Raw genomic sequence first — 19,421 nt, forward strand, 5'->3', positions numbered from 1 at the left:
TACCGTGCTGCCCAGTGGCTGGCTGGACCATTTCAGGGGCAATTAAAAGTCAACCACATTGCTATGCGACTGGATTCACGTGCAGGCCAGGCCAGGTAAGGATGGCAGATTTCCTTCCCTCAAGGATTAGTGAACCAGATGGGTTTTTACAACAATCGACAATGGTTTCAAGCTCACCATGACTGAGAGTAACTTTGAATTCCAGATTTGCTAATTGAATTTAAATTCCACCAGCTGCCATTGGGTGATTTGAATCCATGGCCAGTAGGTTGCGTTCCTCGGAAGGTCACACAGCTGACCCGGCCGAGCAGATAATTGCGGACATGCGCCCTATGGCATCACACGCTTTCAAGCAATATTTCAGCCGGCAGGCAAGCATGAGAGACGGAGGTGCACCTACTGACAATCAAACTGGCAATTTAGCCCCTTAAGGGGCCAGTTGACTGTAATTGGACATGGCCTGTCTGCCTTTATGGTCTTCAGACGTGCAGATTGACCACGTTGTCTTTCTGTTTTAACTGCAACCTCTACCCAGGGTGAGATGAAATATGAGGGCTGAAATAAAATTAAAAAGGCCGTCTGGGGAATGAGGGGTTGGATTCTTCGCCGGGGGAGGCTCCCGTTGGCAGCCCGGGGGTTTCCCGACGGCGTGGGGCTGCCCCACGATGGGAAACCCCATTGACTGGCTGGCGTAACGGAGCATCCTGCCGCTGGGGTGAAATAGAAATGTGGCGCGGCGGGGCGGAGAATCCAGGCCCAGGCCTATGTTTGAATGCACGGCCTAGACATTCTTTGCATGGATTTTTGCCCCGATTTATTTTTCACAGGTCTGCAGCTACCTGAGACAGCTACGCATCGACTGTCCCGCCGAGGATGCACATTAAAGGGGCCAGCCCCCCCCCCCCCCGTTTCTCAGCGCCAGCCCTCTCCGGCAACGCTCAGCCTTTCCCAGCGCATGTTTCGCGCTGTCTGCCCATTAATTGGCTAGCCAACGTGAAATTGTGCTACAGGGGTAGCCGGGGTCTTTCCACCTGCTTCCACCGAATGTGCGCCCCGATGGGTGAAACATTCAGACCCATGTCCCCAGAGCTTTAGCCTGGGCCTCTGGTTACTAGTCCGGTCACATTACAATATTGTCAGAGTCAAGGTGACTGGTTTCCAATCAATACAGCTATTTTTTAGTAGAGTACAACATTTTTAACATATTAGATATGTGTTCATGAACATTCGATTGTGTATTTAATTTACATTTAAAGAGGAGGCTATGTGTAAATTTATTAATTTTTTGGATGTAACCAACAAGTAGCCCTCCAATCAGAACTGTCGATTCCAGAACTTATTGCACCTTGTGATAAATTCATTAGTCGTGTTTGTTTTGTATACCTATTGGTCCTTGTGAATATATCCAGAGTGTGTGGAGTATGTCTGGAGATATGTGAATTGTGCAGGTCTTCACCGTTAAGGAGTCTCCTTCCGGTGCAATTACTGTGCCCAATTGAATTAAAGTAACTGGGCAGGAAACCATTGACAAGGCGTCTCCTCCGCCAATCCAACGTTTTAAGAGTCACGTGACAAAGCTGGGTAAATGGAGTTAGGTCACAGGTGATTTTTATTGAATGGTGGAGCCTTGAAGTGCTCAAACTATGTTTGGATAATCCAAAAAAACTGGGAAAGATGAGGATAGGAGTGCCCCGAAACACAGAGCCTTGACACCTAATAGGTTCAAACCTGCAATTTGCATCAGTTCTTTCCAAACTATGGTAAGTGATCAGTCAAAGTTACATTTCATTCATAGTCCATTATTGGACTCTTATTTTAACTTCTATTAAGAATCGGTAGTCCGGTTGGTGGGAGGTGTCAAAAATACAACTTTATTATTGTTAATAACTCACACCAATGGAAAATAAAAACTGCCAATTTTCTACTTTTGATTATATTGTTTATGTAGCTACATTCAGTTCCTAGTACTTTGAAATCTTTCTGGATTATCTTACTAATTAATTATAAACCAATATATTAGTCACTATTCAGATGAAATTTGGTTTATCTTACTAATTAATTAAAAACCAATGTATTATTCACTAATCAGATGAAATTTGACTTATCCACCATTTTGAAGAATGTCTAATTAAATATTGTGGATTATCGCACATGAATAATTATCAACCCCTCGAGTTGCAACTCCACGGGTGCACATTACAAAAAGGCTGCAGAGGGAAAAGCCCAACATGGCATCTGATGACTTTTAAGTGAAAAAAAAATCAGTTTGCAACATGTGTCAGGAATGTGGAATGTTAATGCGATTAACAGTGAACTTGAAATGAAAATAAAGTAACAGAAAAGTAACAACACTAGCGGGCACCTAAAGGAATAATGAGATGCAATTTTCCCAGTAACAAGATTAGCAGGAGTCTAGAGTCACTGAGGTGCAAATGGCCATATCAGAAATATTGTTTACCAAAGTTTATTTGGATTATACAAATGGTAACTTCTAAGGGCAAGAAATTTGTGAGAGGTAGACAGCAAAATCCACAGAGAAGAATATCAAAGAGACTATATAACTGTTAGCACTGCTTTGGGGAAGGAGGTTAGTTCTCCATCCAACAGCCAGACAGACCAGTTCTATCACTGATCCAAGCCATGGAGACCTGTTCCAGCTATGATTTAGAGACACGGCAGATTTCAGATATTCTTCTCTAAAAAGATACAGTTTTGTGTCTTTGTTGAAACAGGAAGAGACATTTTCCCAGACCTGGTCATCTAAGTGGGATTGTGTGGTAACTATTAACAGGATTTGACCTATAGAGCTATAAAAATTGGATGTTGCTTGGGAAATGGGGGTGTCAGTGAGTTCAGGGAATGTGGGAACAAGAGGTAACTTCAAATAACACGGTGTGTTTATCTATCAATATACCTAAGTATCATTGTGTATATTAGTCTTTTGTCATGTGTTTTTTCTTCTCTTTTACTTTAATACATATTCTTTGTTAATTGTTAACGCAACAGCTGGACTGGTCCCTCGCTGGGTTCTACGTTGTTCCTCACAGTCTTCCACAGAAATATACACCATGAAGAACCAATGTTTCAAGTTATACTTTGGGGTTTTGAGACGCTCTCGCAGGTAACAGCAGCAGGGTTCTTAACATCTGGACAGTATGAACCATATGTGGGTGGGATTTGGGGCAATGTGCCTTATGGATCCTGGTCTCCTTTGATCAGCTATGGGGAAGACAGAGGAATTTCACAGTTTCGTTTTCCCGAATTGCTCGAAAGGCCTTTGAAATAAAAAAAATCACTCAAGTTATTTTCCTCTCCCAAGATACTCCCTGGCTATTAGTGAGTGGGGAGTGTTGGTGATCTTGATAGCCGGTTGTAACATGTCGGTGTGGGGTTGAGTCAATGGCCCATCTGAAGTGTTATGGGCAAGGGTTTAGAGAACCCCAAAGTGTATCATGGAGTTCACCTGACCCACAACTTTTAATAGATTGTGATATGGGGAGCACACGGCCCACTCTACAGGTGTGGTACAGCAGAAATGGAAAAGTATTTTTTAAAGCAAAACAATGTTTATTCTATGAACTCAAGTTAACCTTTTTAAAACATATAGTGAACATCTTAGCAACCATTAATTCAAATACAACCCTCAAAGACTACAACACTAAGTAAACCTTTAAGCTTTCCTTTTTAACATCCATACGACTTAAAAACAAAACCTTTATCAGAAGCACATCAGGTTAAAGTCACTACTGAAAACATTTATAATTCTGAATTCACCAAATGATCAAGAGATAGTCTTTTGATGGCAGAGAGAACAGCAGTACGCCTGCTTGGCCTGGCTTCAGCTCCAACACTGAAAACGAAACGAAAACACACCCTGCCTAAAACAAAAGTAAAAGGTTGACAGACAGCCCAGCTCCACCCACACTCTGACATCACTGCAGTAGTAAACACCCATTTCTTAAAGGTACTCTCACTACAGGCATTTATATACACACCCATTTATAAACATCCATTTCTCAAAGGTGCTCTCACATGACAGAAGTTCCTGGTTCTACAACAGCATGTGATCTGAAGCAAGTCCCATTGCAATTAGTAAGGTGCAAGCTTTGTGAAGCTGACAGCAATACATTACCCCATACTCACCATGCAGCAGAATGCTGCTTATAAAGGAGATATATTTGTTAGGATATAACTTTCAGATACTGTCCCCTCATTATAGATAGTTGGATCTTTCTTCATTGTCAAAACATAGTTCACAACATTTACATACATGACTATGAATAAACCTACAGTACGACAAACAAATGAACAGTTGTGTCTTACCTAGTCTTTAGAGAGTATCATTTTTTTTCTTTTTGAACTCTAATATTTAAGTCACACATGTTTATGATGAACACTTAGTGGTCACTTTCTTAGCAACGCAGGCATATCACATGGCTGGAATGATAATCTAGTAGTTTTCATGTAAATTCAAGGTTAGACATAAACATTTCATTAAAATATTCTAAATCACTGTGGCATCCATAAAATGTTCATTAACACCTATTGGACACGGACACAAAGGCCGCAATGCCAATAAATTGTGCCCAAGGCTTAATATCATCAGTTAACCATCAACTTTATCATTTCAGTGCACTCCAATTTTTTCTCTTGGCAAAAAATAGTGTCTAATTTCTCAATATTGTCCAATGATGGAATTACACAGTGTCCATGGGTATAAACAAGAGATTATAAATACTTTTATCTCATTGAATCTCAAAATTGGATACCATTATATAACCCCCCCCCCCCCTCCCGAGACCACAAATGACATTATTAGATGCTTCCAAGCTAACCCAGGTTGTGCCTTTATCACTTTTATATGAATGTGTTCAACTGAATTCTGTAACCTTCGTAAATTATAGGCTAATTCCCTTAGGGCGAGCTCTTCATTGACATTTATAGATATCGAAAGGACACAGCATGGGGCGCCATAGCCCAGCCTGTCCAGTTTTACTCCATAAGACAACCCGCCCATTCTTGATATTAGTCAAGTTAACCTTCTCTGAATTGCTTCCAAAACATTTACACCCTTCCTTAAATAAGGAGACCAATACTGCACACGATACATTAGATGTGATTTCACTAGTGCCCTGTACAACTGAAGCTTAGCCTCCCTACGTTTGTGTTCAAACCCCCTCGCAATAAATGGTAACATTCCATTAGTTTTACTAATTACTTGCTGTAATTGCATCCTTGGCTTTTTGTTGATCCTTGCACTAGGGCAGCCAAATCCCTCTGCATCTCAGAGCCCTGCAATAGGCATTGGACATGCTTAAGGTAGATACGAATGAACCTTTCCCTTCAGCAGAGGGGTCAATAACCAGGGGGCAGCGATTTAAGGTAAGGAGCAGGGGTTTCAGAGGGGATTTGGGGAAAAACGTTTTCACCAGAGGGTTGTGGGAATCTGGAACTCACTGCCTGAAAGGGCGGTAGAGGTGGGAGCCTTTACAACATTTAAATAACATTTAGATGAGCATTTGAAACGTCATAGCAGACTAGGCTACAGACCAAGTTCCGGAAAATGGGATTAAATTAGATGATTCCAGAGATGAGGGGTTTGTCGTATGAGGAGAGATGGAACAGTTTAGGCTGGTACTCTCTAGAGTTTACAAGAATGAGGGGAGATCTAATTGAGGTGTACAAGATGCTAAGAGGTATGGGTAAAGTAGACGTGGAGCTGCTGCTTCCTCTTCTGGGACAGTCTAGAACGAGAGGTCATAATCTCAGGATAAGGGGCGGCAAATTTAAAACAGATTTGAGGAAAAGCCACTTCTCCCAAAGGGTTGTGAACCTGTGGAATTCACTACCCCAGAGTGCGGTGGATGCTGGGACAGTGAGTAAATTTAAGGAGGAGTTAAACATATTTTTAATTGGTAATGGGTTGAAGGGTTATGGAGAACGGGCAGGACGGTGGAGTTGAGGCCAGGAAGGGGTCAGCAAAGGTCACATTGAGCGTATTTAAGCTGGGGAGGCTAAATTGCCAACTCCCACTCCTTGGTCATGTGTTCGAGGGAGGAGATGCTCTGGCTGATTTCGCAATCCAGCTCTTGGTCTGTAACATTAGATGAGGAACATATCAGCCATGATAGAATGGCGGAGCAGACTTTATGGGCCGAATGGCCTAATTCTGCTCTTATATCTTATGAACTTATGAACTTATGATGACCAGTGCAGACCTGATGGTCTGAAGCGCCTCTTTCTGTGCGACAAAACTCTATGATGATTCTATGACTCTACCGTTTTTACGCCGGCGGGGGGGGACATAATCTGATTTTGGGAGAATCCAGCCCAGGATTCGATAAGCTGCCACGTCAAACTTTATTGCAAAAAATAAAATCTCATGGTATTTAGACAATACGCTTTTTTAAATTCTTCTTGACAATTTTCCCACACGTGCCAGTTTGTGTCCCACATTTCCCACTATATTTGCCAAACCTTTGCCCACTCACTCAGACTGTCTCTAACCCTTTGTAGTCTCCTTAGGTCATAACTTACTTTCCTACCCAGCTTGGTATCATCAGCAAATTCAGCAACCTTCCTTCAATCCCTTCATCAAAGCCATTTATTTAAACCATAAAAAGTTGAGGCCTCAACATTGATCCCTATGGCACACCACTCGTTACATCTTGTCAACCAGAAAATGATCCATTTATACCTACTCTATGTTGCCTGTTGGCCAGCCAATCTCCTATCCATGCCAATATGTTAGCCACTATACCATGGGATTTTATTTTTCGCAATAAAGTTTGGCGTGGCACCTCATCGAATCATGGCTGGATTCTCCCAGAATGAGACTATGTCCCCACGCGTAAAAACGGTGGAGTTTTACTCCCCAAATTATGCTTAAAATGTTGAGCTAATTCAATGCCCTGCAGGGAGCTAGCCAGGACCTGGAGTAAATCTCGCACCTTTAGCTGCGGATACGGGCCCCCGCACTTCCAGTACGGAGTCTGCGCATGCGCACGGCCTCCAGCGGCCGCGCCGAGTTAAATAGCAGACTCGGACCACACACAGAAAGGAGACCTCCCCTGATCGGCCGCGCGCCCGAACATGTAACACTGCAGATCTATTCCCCTGCTGCCTATAAGGCCGCCCCGGTCTCTGATCCCGCCGCCCCCGACCAGTGCAGCTGTGGACGCCACGCCAGCATCCCGACCAGCAATAGGTGGTTTGTTCCACGCCGTCGGGAACTCGGCCGGTCGGGAGCGGAGGATTGCTGGGTGGGTCTCTGTCAATAGGTCCCCGGCCCCGTGGCGTACTCCGTGGTCATGCCGATTTTCGGGTCCTGGAGAATCGCCGAACTGGCGCCGGGCCCGATTACGGCACGGAGCTGTGGAGAATCCAGCCCCCTTTCTGGAAACCTAAATACAGTACGTTCACCTCTATTCACAGCACGTTACTTATTCAAAGAACTCCAATAAATTGGCTCAACGTAATTTCCCTTTCACGAAACCATGTTGACTCTGCTCGGTCGCATTGAATTTTTCTAAGTACCCTGCTGTAATGTCTTTAATAATAGCTTCTAACATTTTCTCTGACAGATGTTGAATTAACTGGACTGCAATTTCCTGCTTTCTGTCTCCCTCCCTGAGGAGAATGAGAGGTGACCCTGTTGAAACATAAGGGCCGGGATTCATCATAAATGTGGCTAAGTGCTAACGCTGGCGTAAACACCGGAGGTCTCCTGGCCCAGCAATTCCATGGCCCACAGGGGGGCAGCACGGCTCCGGAGTGCTCCATGCATGCGCGCGGCGGCCGCTTGCGCGCAGGGTCCGCGCAACATGGCGGAGCCACACAGCGGGCCGGCATGGAAGAAGATAGGCCCCCCCAGATCGCGCCCGCCCGCCGATCGGTGGCCCTGGATCGTGGGCCTGGCCATTGTGGAGGCCGCCCTGGAGTCTGATCCCCCCCGCCCCCCCCCCCCCCCACCAGGACGGCCCCCGCGGGTCTGAGCTCCCGTCGGGTGGAACCATGTTAGAACCACGCCAGCGGGAACTCGGCTGGTCGACCGTGGAAAATCGCCGCGGGAGCCTCTTTCAACGGTCCCCGACCGGCGCCGCGTCGATTGCGCACGGGCGGCTGGCGCCAATTTTCCGGTCGCCAGTGAATCGCGTCCCAGCATCGGACTAGCATTGCGGGCCATCTCGGCGTCAACTCTGATTCTCCGAGCCGGTGCGGAATTGGAGAATCCGGGACCAAGGTTCTGAGGGACTTGGCATGGTGGGAGTTGAGAGGATGTTTCCCCACGTAGGAGAGACTAGAATTAGGGGATCCATTTTAAGACAGAGTTGAAGAGAATTTTTTTTCTGTCAGAGGTTTGTTAGTCTGTGGTTAGGGTTAGGTTTCGGTGGAATTTTTCCCCCCCTAGAGAGTAATGGAGGCTGGGCCATTGAATTTATTCAACGCTGAGTTATGTAGACATTTGCTCAACAAGTGAGTCAAGGGGACAGACTAGAAAGGGGAACTGAGGTCACAATCAGATCAGCCATGATTTTATTGAATGAAGGAATAGCTTTGAGGAGCCAAATGACCCACTCCTGCTCCGATAGTTCTTCTGTTCCTGCACTCAGTGACTGCTCCCATGGTTCCACTGGAGATTTCACCCCTCTAATCAGCGAGACCTACCTCCCAGGCCTCGCCTCGCATCTCCACCTTTACTGACGGCCGTTCAAAGGTACCTCTATGTCTCTCCTCTTTCTTCTTGTAGCCTCAGCAGTCACCACCTCTATTGGTGACCCTGCTGAGGTTGCAGAGCTGCTGGTCCTCTGATTGGGACCTGCCTTTATCCCATCCCTAATTGGACACTGAGCGCGCCCTCTGGTCATTAATTGGCCCCTCAGGGTAATATCACATTGCGTGACTGTTTGTGGTGTAGATGTCTGACCCTTTTTGAGGCTGAGAGCTGGTTCAGAAGCCTATGGGCTTCTTAAAATACTTCCCACAAATGGGGACCAGATGGAACGGCACTCATGAGGGTCTCGCAGGGGATCAGAGGCCCCCTGGTGCATACCCTTTGGACAGGGTGGTACTCTGGCAGTGCTGGTGCCACCTGGCACTGCCAGCCTGGCACTGCCAATGTGCCCAGGTGGTGCTGCCAGCTGGCAAGGATACTGTCAGGTGCCAGGTTGGCCCTGCCATTTAGTTGAATTGCGCCCAATGATTTACTGTTGAAATGTAGTCATAATTGTCATATTTGTCACATAGACATATGCAGCTGTCAATTTGTGCATTGAGGGTCCCTCAAGCAGCAATGAGATAAAGGGCCAACTAAACTGTTTTGCTTTAGGGATGAATGTTGGCCAGGACATTGGGAGACCTCTTGCTCTTCTTTGGAAAATTGTCATGAGATACTGTCCTGAGCAAGTAGTTGGGTTGAACATCTCACCAAAAAGAGGGCTCCTCAGGACTGCACTGAATCTAATAGCTCACAACATGTTTTCAGCCCAAGTGCGTGTTAATCACGCTGTCATACCAGTCTGTAACATCTACACGATGCACGGCAAGAACTCATCAAGGCGCCTTGGGTGGCACTTTCCAAATCCATGACCACTACCATCTAGGACAAGGGCAGCAAATGCCCGGGAAAATGATCACCTGGAGGTTCCCCTCCGAGTCGCTCGCCATCCTGACTTGGAGATTTATCGCATTTCCCTTACTGTCGATGGGTCAAAATCCCGCAGATCCCACCCTAACAGCGCTTTGGCTGTAGTACTTCAAGAAGGCAGCTCCCACCACCTTCTCAGAGGCTATTAGGGATGGGCAATAAATAAGGTCGAGCTAGCGAAGCCCCCATCCCTTGAATTAACTTTAGATATATTTGATTATTCTCCAATTATTTTTCCAGCTAAGGAAACTGAACTGTGTTTTCTGTGAAGCTTGCGGCTCCCAATGTTGCTTTATTTCTAAATGTATTCACTTTCCGTCAATTCATTTGTAAAATTTTGAGGGCTTCATTTCGCTTTTGCATTTTTTAAATCTGTTGGTCAACTTTGAACAAAAATGGGAATCAGAGTGGTCTGCCCCAGGAGGATACAATGTGTAAAGGAAATAATTCTATGTTTGAACTCTGGAGTTTTGACATATTAATCCAGTACAGTCAATTTATTTCAAAAGCATGCTGTCATCTGCAGTCTAGATGAATGATCGTGTGGTGTTGACTTGCTTGAGCTGTAAACATGTTGATGAGAGGCTGGGACATGCAACTCTGTGTTCAGCTAATCTGATTGTAGGCAGGCCAAGTTGTCTAGTATCCAGTTAGGAAATCTTACCTCCACATTCTCCACATAATGTCTGATGTTCGGTTTCATCTCCCAGAAAAAAGATAGTCTTCAGATCTTTTTCATTGTTGAGTAACCATTTCATGGAAGGATTGGGCTGCGAGATAAAACAGTAATCTCAAACAAAAAGAATGTGTGGCTAAACCTGAGGGCATATTAGATATTCACGTTCATTCAAGAATTCGTGATTAAAGTCCCACAGTAATTGCAAGAGATTTGTCACATTTGGACTTCATAGGAAGTAACAATTTTCAATATGCGATTGCCATGATGAAGATCCTTATTATGAACATTGAAATAGATTATTGTCAAGAATCATTGAATCAGAGATTTATATTATAGAAAGATAATGTTTTGATCATTATGTCTGCATTGTCAACATGGAGTCATCTGGCCTAAACCCCTTTCTGGCTCTTGTCGCCTTGTAGGATATGGCACCTCAAGTAGCACAGTGGTTAGCACTGTTGCTCCACAGCACCAGGGTCCCAGGTTCGATTCCCGGCTTGGGTCACTGTCTGTGCAGAGTCTGCACGTTCTCCTCGTGTCTGAGTGGGTTTCCTCCGGGTGCTCCGGTTTCCTCCCACAAGTCCCGAAAGACGTGCTTGTTAGGTGAATTGGACATTCTGAATTCTCCCTCAGCGTACCTGAATAGGCACCGGAGTGTGGCGGCTCGGAGATTTTCACAGTAACCTTATTGCAGTGTTAGTGTAAGCCTACTTGTGATAATAATAAAGATTATTAAGTGCATATCCAAGCACTTTTAAAATGTTATAAGGGCTTTCTGCTTCTACCCTCCTAGGCAGTAAGTTCTTAGATCCATACCAGCCTCTGAGTGAAAAAGATACCCCCAGAACTAAAAGTCTTGCACTTTCTGTCCACATAACCAATGTTGTCACAGGTTTGGTTGTGTATTTCTGTCAGCATTCATCGTTGCATTTTGCTATGCCGATTTACACAATGTAGTTGCAGACTTTAGTCACTAGGGGCTCCATATGTCAAGTTTCTACATTCTCTTGTCCAACCCTGTCATCATCTTGTGGACTGAAAATAGAAAGTATTCAAAAGAGGATTGAATTGCAATCTGAAAAGAAATAATGTGCAAGGTTGCGAGATAAGGAAGGGGAGTGGGATTAGGTAGAATGCTCTGACACCGAGGCTGTGCAGACTCGATGGGCCGAATGGCCTCCTTCTGTAAAGATTCTGTGATTCTGTGAAGTTATAATCACAAACTGAATGGAGAACACCATAAACAACTTACTCACCTACATTAAAATTTTACTTATAAAATTGTATGGTTCACTAGTCACTGATTATAAACAAGTAGATATCCTAACATTAAACAGCCAGTATTATCTTTACTGATCATAGATAGTCCATGGGCGGGATTCTCCGAGCCTCTCCACGCCGAAATCGTGCTCGGCGCGGGGGGCGGCGAATGGGGCGTCCGACCCACGATTGGGTCCGATGCCATCCCGCGATTCTCCGGGGACCAGAGAATCGGCGGCAATCGCGCGCACAGTCGACGGGGCGCCGGTCGGGGGCCATTGAAAGAGGCCCCCGCGGCGATTCTCCGCCGACAGCTGCCCGGGTTCCCGCCGCCGTGGTTCACTCGTGGTTCCACCTGGCGGGAGCTCGGAGTGGCGGCTGTGGACACAATTCGTGGCCGCCCTGGTGATGGGGGGGGACGGGGGGACGAGTGGATCCGTCACTGGGGGGGGGGGGGGGGGGGGGGGGGGGGGGGGCTCCGGGACGGTCAGGTTTGTGATCGGGGGCCACCGATCGGCAGGTGCGCGCGATCTGGGGGGGTGGCCTATATTGTCGGGGCCGGTCCGCCGTGTGGGTCCGCAATGTGGCGCGGGGGCCCCTCCACAGGCGGCCCCGAGGCCTGAAGTGCAGGGCCCCGTATCGGCAGCCGGAGCTGCCTGGACTACTCCAGGGCCCTGCTGGCCCCCTTCAAAACAGAGAATCACTCTGACGTTTCTCCTGGAAAGTCCAAAGTGATTTGTGCCCGTCTCCTCACGGGCGTGGGGGTCATAGCCCCATTGTCAGATTCAAATCTGTCTATATATATATGTTTCTGGAGCATACCTCTTCATTCACCTGAGGAAGGAGCAGCGCTCCGAAAGCTAGTGACATCGAAATAAACCTGTTGGACTTTAACCTGGTGTTGTAAGACTTCTTACTGTGCTCACCCCAGTCCAACGCCGGCATCTCCACATCATATTTCACCAATAGCTCAGCTATATTTTCTTTTAGTTTAATGTTTCTTCCAACAATCCTGATATCAGCAAATTATAACGAATGAGTCACTTGAATTTCAGTGTTCAAATGGCATTGTCTAGGAGAGGACCTCTTTGGGTCAGAGTGGGGTGGGGGCAGGTGGTGGGGGAAGGGGTTACATAATGTTCACTTACAACTGTTCCAGGCATAAACGTGCAAACCTTTCCAGCAACTATTGTGCTACTCTGGGTCTATGCCTGTGGGAAGCTGCCAACTTGATTATTTCTCACAGATGTTGTGGAATCTCTCCCTCCAGTCCCCCAGCGATTTGAAGCCAAAATTCTGAAGGAGCAGTTTGCACCATCGCAACGTATACTATGACCAGGTGTCACTCGAAATCTCCCTTCAGGTAACAATGATGTTACGTGCTCCGTGAGTAGATTGCAGCCCAGAGATGCCTTCCCATGCACTCCGAGTCAAACTTTGCAGAGACCTTTGCGATCGAGTCAAGTGATTCCTGGAGACAACATGCTCAGAAAGCAATCTCCGTTTATAAACAGAACCTCTAATGCTTGCTTCCTTAACACTGCAACTGAGGATGGAGTCAATTCAATTCTCTGGTTTTCTCCCCCAGTGTCATTCGCCAATTCTTCCTCCTCAAGATCACTATCAACATCCTCAACAGAAGGTGGAGCTGCGCCATTGCTTTAACAGAAATAATGATCCACAATGCTGACTTATTCTTGACCACTATTGTGCATGAGAAATAAACAAAAATAGAAAACTTATTGCAATGCTGCTGCAAAATGGTGCTTAAATTACAATATACAATGATTTTTGGTTGGGTTCATGTGTGTGGCAGTGAGGGAAATGATGAAGATATAATAAATACACCTCCTGACCTCCCCAAAGCCTGTCCACTATCTACAGGGCACAAGTCAGGAGTGTAATTGAATGCTCTCCACTTGCCTGGATGAGTGCAGCTCCAACAACACTCAAGAAGCTCGACACCATCCAGGACAAAGCAGCCCGCTTGATTGCTCCCCCTTCCACAAACATTCAAACCCTCCACCACCGATGAACAGTGGCAGCCGTGTGTACCATCTACAAGATGCACTGCAGTAACTCACCAAGGTTCCTTAGGCAGCACCTTCCAAACCCACGGCCACTACCATCCAGAAGGACAAGAGCTCCAGATACCTGGGAACCCCACCACCTGGAGGTTCCCCTCCAAGTCACTCACCATCCTGACTTGGAAATATATTGCCGTTCCTTCACTGTCGCTGGGGCAAAATCCTGGAACTCCCTCACTAATAGCACAGTGGGTGTACCTACACCTCAAGGACTGCAGCGGTTTAAGAAAGCAACTCACCACCACCTTCTGAAGGGCAACCAGGGGTGGGCGATAAACGCTGGCCTAACCAACGATGCCCACATCCCATAAATGAATTTTTTTTAAAGGCCACCAGCCCTGAACCTCAGAGAAATCATTGGCTTCACCTACGTCCATTTTCTCATTGCTCTCACTGCCACCAATCTACAGGGCAGTCTCTTCAAAAATTAATGGCTTGTAATTTTTGGGCCTGTGTCCTGCTTCGATCTGCTTTTTCCTGGTGTGAAACATTAGATCCCTCAAGCAGAAAGAAATGTAGTTTTGAGATGGTGCAAGTTTAAGTGATACATAAGTGACCTTCATATATCTAGTGTGACTATATTAACTTCAAATACAAAACTAATTGGTTCCAACTAACCTGCTGCTCCCCAAATTGCCATATGTTTTGCTTTTTGGTCATAAATGATAATGTCAATTTAAAATATATCTTTTAAAAATAAGGACAGGACACAGGATCTTACAATTAAAACTGAAGAATGTCCTGTGACCTGCTTAGCATGGACTAAATGCAATCATTAAATTATCTATATCCTGGGAAATCTCCTACAATAAATGCAATGTTCCATTAGCCATTTCTCTCTGTACACAAGTAAATGGTTATAATCAATAATTACCTCACCTTTTATGACTTCTTAATTACAACTTTAGTAGGCATTCTGCCTGTATGCATTTTATACCGGGTTTTTACTACTATTACTGCAGCAGAATATATAACAATTTCTACATTCACCACAGAAGGTAAAGGCACAGCCACCAATGGTAAATCAATTAAAATTCAAATGCTCAAGAGGCTAGAATTAGAGGAGCACAGATACCTCAAAGGATTAAGGCGCAGGATGAGACCAGAAAGGGAGGGAGGAGCGAATTCATGGAGTTATTTGAAAAGAAGAGATTTCCCCAGGCTGGAGATTCTTGAACTAGGGATCAGTCTCTGAGATGAGGAGTGACTTCTTCACTCAGTGGGTAGAGAATGGTTAGAATTCTCTATCCCAGAGAACTGTTGGTGGGCAGTACATGGGTATCGTCAAGGCTGAGATCTGTAGATTTTAGGGCACAAAGGGAAATCAAGAGGGAATATGGCCTCCTTCTGCTCCTATTGCTTATGTTCTGCGAAAATAGCGTACGGAAAATCTCCAGCTTCCAGATAGGGGGGGGGGGGGGGGGAGACCTGCTTGTAACAATTGCTGTTCAAGGGCGCTGATCTAAGACCTGTAATGCGAACATCAATGATGATGAAGCTCACCAATCTATTGGTCTAAATGCAAAACCAAACTGGGCTGATGATAGAAATGTGCTCAGGCAGGTGCAGCTCAGTTTGTGATAAAATATATGAAAGTGAGGTTCACTGGTGGATCAGGATTTGTATTTTTTAGGCATGTGCGACATTTGACTGATTATATTTCAAGAGGAAATGAATAATTTCTTCTGAGTTCACCATACTATGACTCTCTATAGCTAAGAGCATGATGCAGCAAGGAGCACATAATGTTACATAAAAGCTGACGGCAATTAATGGTGTAAGTTTAGTCCAGGATAGCAAATGTTGAACCCTTGTTCAAGAAGGGGAGTAGAGATAACCCCGGTAACTATAGACCAGTGAGCCTTACTTCTGTTGTGGGAAAAATCTTGGAAAGGTTTATAAGAGATAGGATGTATAATCATCTGGAAAGGAATAATTTGATTAGAGATAGTCAACACGGTTTTGTGAAGGGTAGGTCGTGCCTCACAAACCTTATAGAGTTCTTTGAGAAGGTGACCAAACAGGTGGATGAGGGTAAAGCAGTTGATGTGGTGTATATGGATTTCAGTAAAGCGTTTGATAAGGTTCCCCATGGTAGGCTACTGCAGAAAATACGGAGGCATGGGATTCAGGGTGATTTAGCAGTTTGGATCAGAAATTGGCTAGCTGGAAGAAGACAAAGGGTGGTGGTTGATGGGAAATGTTCAGACTGGAGTCCAGTTACTCGTGGTGTACCACAAGGATCTGTTTTGGGGCCACTGCTGTTTGTCATTTTTATAAATGACCTGGAGGAGGGCGTAGAAGGATGGGTGAGTAAATTTGCAGATGACGCTAAAGTCGGTGGAGTTGTGGACAGTGCGGAAGAATGTTACAAGTTACAGAGGGACATAGATAAGCTGCAGCGCTGGGCTGAGAGGTGGCAAATGGAGTTTAATGTAGAAAAGTGTGAGGTGATACATTTTGGAAGGAATAACAGGAAGACTGAGTACTGGGCTAATGGTAAGATTCTTGGCAGTGTGGATGAGCAGAGAGATCTCGGTGTCCATGTACATAGATCCCTGAAAGTTGCCACCCAGGTTGAGAGGGCTGTTAAGAAGACGTACGGTGTGTTAACTTTTATTGGTAGAATGATTGAGTTTCGGAGCCATGAGGTCATGTTGCAGCTGTACAAAACTCTGGTGCGGCAGCATTTGGAGTATTGCGTGCAATTCTGGTCGCCGCATTATAGGAAGGATGTGGAAGCTTTGGAAAGGGTGCAGAGGAGATTTACCAGAATGTTGCCTGGTATGGAGGGAAGATCTTATGAGGAAAGGCTGAGGGACTTGAGGCTGTTTTCGTTAGAGAGAAGAAGGATAAGAGGTGACTTAATTGAGGCATACAAGATGATCAGAGGATTGGATAGGGTGGACAGTGAGAGCCTTTTTCCTCCGATGGTGATGCCTTGCACGAGGAGACAGCTTTAAATTGAGGGGAGATAGATATAAGACAGATGTCAGAGGTAGGTTCTTTACTCAGAGAGTAGTAAGGGCGTGGAATGCCCTGCCTGCAACAGTAGTGGACTCGCCAACACTAAGGACATTCAAATGGTCATTGGATAGACATATGGACGATAAGGGAATAGTGTAGATGGGCTTTAGAGTGGTTTCACAGGTCGGCGCAACATCGAGGGCCGAAGGGCCTGTACTGCGCTGTAATGTTCTATGTTCTATGTTCTATTTGCAGCCCTGATAATGAACCGTGTGCAGATCTAAGGAGAAATGGACACTGAAAGAGATTATAATGAGAATATTTTTTCCACAGTGGCTGAACATAAAAAATTATCCCCAGATACTTGACGTAAGGAAAAATGTACATTGGAGCAATGAAGGAATAATTTGGAGGTTTGAGCAGAAGCTTAGAGTCATAGATGTTTACAGCATGGAAACAGGCCCTTCGGCCCAGCTTGTCCATGCCGCCCAATTTCTGTCACAAAGCTAGTCCCATTTGCCCACATTTGCCTCATATCCCTCTATACCCACCCTGCCCATGTAACTGTCTAACTGCTTTTTAAAAGACAAAATCGTACCGGCCTCTACCACTGCCTCTGGCAGCCCGTTCCAGATGCTCACCACCCTCTGTGTGAAGACATTTCCCCTCTGGTCTCTTTTGTATCCCTTCCCTCTCACCTTAAACCTATGCCCTCTAGTTCTAGACTCCTCTACCTTTGGGAAAAGATGTTGACTTTCTACCTTATCTATGCCCCTCATTATTTTATAGACCTCTATAAGATCACCCCGAAACCTCCGACGCTCCATGGAAAAAAGTCCCAGTCTATCCAGCCTCTCCTTATAACTTGGTCAAGATCAAAGAGGTTAGGCTTAAGGCCTTAATGAAGAAGGTGCAAAAGGTTGAGAGGCATCCAAACCATGGGATCTAGCAACACCTTTCCTTCAGTGTTAGCCTAAGGAGATCTTGGATAAAATATATCACAGATCGGTACAGAGTAAATCTCTATCAGCTTTCGGCCAATAATACTTCAAAACCACAGGATCAACAGCACTCGTGTGGCACCAATATGACTTATACCTTCCATGCCAGCGGTCATCAATGCCAGTCTCTGTGAATGGGGTCAATAATTAGGGGCAGTGGGGGCACTGGATTGAGGGAGGAGTTGGTAACTGCGTTGTCTTACAGCCAGATTATGTTTCAAGTCCCAGTAAATGCACGGCACGTTTCTCAAGAACATCACAGAGATTTGATTCCAGGGAAGGCCAGCTTAAAAGTCAATGAAGCTGAAAAATCTTTCTACGAGCCCCATTTAAACATGAATTCAACCCCCCAAAAAAATGACGGAAAACATTCAACAAGAAGACACAATCTACACAAAGAATGTAAGACTACGAGGCTTGCCTTCACGTGAAGCTTGTCAGATGATGTACCAAGTGAGTTGCATGCTACACCGCTTTGGAAGGGAACTTATTCTTATGCTTAATTCAGAAAGGAAGCTTTCAACTGTTGAGTGTGGTTGAGGAATTATATTCATAATAATGACCCGCTCCCACTTTGTGCATTAGATCCTCATATTTGAGTTAGAAGCGTGCCTGGACTACATATCAGGAGTTAGCTGCATTAGGGTCTTCACATTAGCTACTAATTAACTGCTACTTCTTTCCAAGACTTCGCTGGCATCAATAAACATGGTGAAAATCCGAGATAAACGGTTAAACTCTCACAGGAGCTCAAAATGCCGCCTGTGAATAATTCATCAATTAGCGCAGAGCATGATTAATTTGTGACCTTTTTTATTATAATTGTGCAAAGATTTATGATTTAAGAATTCTTAACCGAGGTTTATTTCAGAACGATGGCTCATTAGTCAGACATTGTGAAGGGATGGCGGGGGTGGGGAGGGGTGCGGAGTGTGGTGCGGGGGGAGGGGGGGGGGGTGCGATTAAGCTACGGAAAAGATGAAACATACTGCTCCTCAACAGGAACTGCCACCCTCCGTGGCATTTTGGAAGAAAATATTCATCAGGAGGAACTATGATTGAAATGAATAAATTGCTGCAGTCTGATTCTAACACTTTCTTTCAGTGGTGACTGGCGGCGACGCCGCTGGGGGAACTGGGGAGTTAATGAGCCCACCATTGTGGTGAAACAATCAGTTGAATAGAAACTATCGGCCTGCAGAGATGCTTCAGGTCATCTCGCACCTAAAGAAGAACATTTTTTGTGATACTAACCCAATCACAGGTAAATGATGTACACCAACTGAACCTCTAGTTAAAGCATTAATTAATGGATGGATTTGACTTAGGCAAGCCAGGGTACAGTTTTCCATAATCCAATTTGTGCAAAGCACATCTATGGCAAAGCACGCTTGAAATAAGACTCAATGCCTCCTCTGAGCGAGAGACACTCAAAGATATGTGGCTGAAATCGCCGGCTGCTGACGCCGAAATCGCGTTAAGCGATCGGCCGGAGAAAGTTCCTGACCAAATCGGGGGCGGCGCCGTTTTGGGATGCTCCGCGCGACATATCGACGGCCTCAGGACATTGCCTGTGGATCGCCCCCCCCGATGCTCCGCCCACGACCGGCCGAATTCCCGATGGCGGCGGTCGCGGGTGGTCTCATCCGTCGGGAACTCGGCGTGGCGGCTGCGGACTCAGTCCAGCGCCGCCGCAGTCGGGGGGGGACGGCCAATCTCCGGGTATGGGGGTACTGTATCAGGGGCTGGGGGGCACTGTGGAAGGTTGGTCTGAGGCGGGC

At 45.7% G+C, this 19,421-nt stretch overlaps 1 long non-coding RNA gene across 1 annotated transcript in view; it reads right to left on the reverse strand.

The window, feature by feature from the left end:
• Positions 1-19,421, reverse strand: part of LOC140394930 (uncharacterized) — a 279,350-nt gene that overhangs the window by 157,383 nt on the left and 102,546 nt on the right. Inside the window, exon 3 of the long non-coding RNA XR_011936074.1 lies at positions 10,311-10,416. This is a non-coding gene — a long non-coding RNA (uncharacterized lncRNA). The remainder of the gene's footprint in view (positions 1-10,310; positions 10,417-19,421) is intronic.

This window comes from Scyliorhinus torazame, chromosome 18, assembly GCF_047496885.1.
Source record: "Scyliorhinus torazame isolate Kashiwa2021f chromosome 18, sScyTor2.1, whole genome shotgun sequence".
Taxonomy (NCBI): domain Eukaryota; kingdom Metazoa; phylum Chordata; class Chondrichthyes; order Carcharhiniformes; family Scyliorhinidae; genus Scyliorhinus; species Scyliorhinus torazame.